Genomic DNA, 1,788 nt, shown 5'->3' with positions numbered 1-1,788 from the left:
AACTTCCCCGGGCCCCGCCTTCCCCCCCCCGCCTTTCAGCGTGCGCATGGCAACGGCGCGCGCCCAGAGCCATTTCCCGCGGGCAGAGCCAAGAGAGAGGCGATGTCCCCGCTGCCGCACAGCCGCCCCGCACCCCTCTATGTCCCTGCACCCGTCCCCAGCCCAGGCTGGCCTCCCCGCCGGTCACCACCCAATGCCGTGGGCGCCTGAGCGGATCCTGCGCTCCCAAGCAACGCTGCCGTGCCGGAGCGGAGGAGGGCACGTGTGGCACCGATGCCACGGCGCCGGCGGCACGAGGAATAGTCCAGGGAAAAGGTTTCTGACCCCGCTGCCGATCCTGCTGGCACGGACCAGGCACATCCTCAGTCTCTCCCACTCCCCACCCAAACTTTTGGCACTGTCCCCATCACTTTGTGGTCTGAAGTGGTGGGACACAGCCGGCACCGGGGGTCTCTTGCAGCTATTGGGAATGTAACAGCGCTTCCAAGACGTATCACGCATGGCTTAAGCAAGGTGCCTCAGATGTCCTAGCAATTATAGCCACTAATATCTGTCCCCATCTCTGCACGTACATTAACTAACTCATCCCCCCACTAAGGCAGCTGCATTTCAAGGGCTTTTCCGTGCATGGTCAGGCGTCTCCAGGAGGACATCGGGTGGATGTTTCCCTCCAGCCACCCAAGCACCTCTGGCTGGGCAGCACATGGAGCTGCCTGTGAACACGCTCGCATTAACACTTTGGGCAGTGAACGGGGCTGAAACACCCCAAACCCAACCAGGGATTTTTCTCCAGAGCAGGGATAGTGCAGCCCTGATGCTGTGGGGACCGTGGAGGCCGCGGCTTTCTGGGAAAGCTGAACTGAGCGTTCCCGTGCCGGGATGAAATCCCCAGTCCTCCTCCTGCCACGCACAGCAGGTCATCAGCATGGGGACACCGGGTTCGGAGCCTCCCAAACCTGGCTCAAAACATGGCCAGTGTCACATCCCCCAAATGCCCATCTCCATCCGAGCACCCCCTCGGCCCCAAGGTGGGAGATGGGTTTTCGGGGTGGGCTGGAGGCTGCGGGAAGCTCCCCAACCGGAGAAGGGGGACAGCATGCAGGGATGTGCTGCTCTCTCCCAGCAAGGACCAACTCCAGTGACCACCCAAAATCAATGGAAAACATCCCTGGAATTTGGGTTGGACCCTAAAAGGAAATGCCAAGCTATGTGGAACGTATAGAGCAGCCTGTCCTCCCCTGCCCTCCTCAAAGGGCTTCTCCCCGCCACCGGGCTGGGGGTGGGACACGATACCCCCGGGACGGGGTGGCTGAGCATCGCACCCACCCAGCACCCCCACCAGTGGGTGTCTGCCGCGTTAGACCAGCCGGCAGCGGATGGTAACACCAGGCTGGCTTTCAAAACACCCGTGCAACAACCAGCCAAGGGATTTCAGGAGCCCCCCCCCCAGGGGGTGCCTCCCGCGTTAGCCCAGCCGGCAGCGGATGGTAGCACCAGGCTGGCTTTCAAAACACCCGTGCAACAACCAGCCAAGGGATTTCAGAAGTCATCCTTCCCAGCCAGTTATTTACAGCCAGCTCCTCGAGCCCTGCCAGCCTGACCTCCTCCCCAGCCTCCCGCGATAAGCGGGGGCTCGGGGTGTTTTTGCAGGGCAGTGAGAGGCTGGAAAGGGGCCGTGTTTTCCTAGCTTTGTTCCCGAACGCTGAACTGCCTGTACCATCTGCTCCGGCTTGTGACCGTCGGTTGCTCAAGAGCAACCCAGGTCGTCAGCAGGGTTTGTTTACTAAA

The 1,788-nt window shown here is 61.5% G+C and overlaps 1 protein-coding gene across 1 annotated transcript in view; it reads right to left on the bottom strand.

Moving 5' to 3' along the window:
- The window catches only part of ARSG (arylsulfatase G), a 31,120-nt gene that overhangs the window by 21,458 nt on the left and 7,874 nt on the right, over positions 1 to 1,788 (bottom strand). The window lies entirely within an intron of this gene.

This window comes from Egretta garzetta, unplaced genomic scaffold, assembly GCF_000687185.1.
Source record: "Egretta garzetta isolate BGI_Z169 unplaced genomic scaffold, ASM68718v1 scaffold19, whole genome shotgun sequence".
In the NCBI taxonomy this organism is placed as follows: Eukaryota; Metazoa; Chordata; class Aves; order Pelecaniformes; family Ardeidae; genus Egretta; species Egretta garzetta.
The sequence above is the reverse complement of the archived record's forward strand: the minus strand, read 5'-3'. Positions and strand labels throughout refer to the sequence as shown.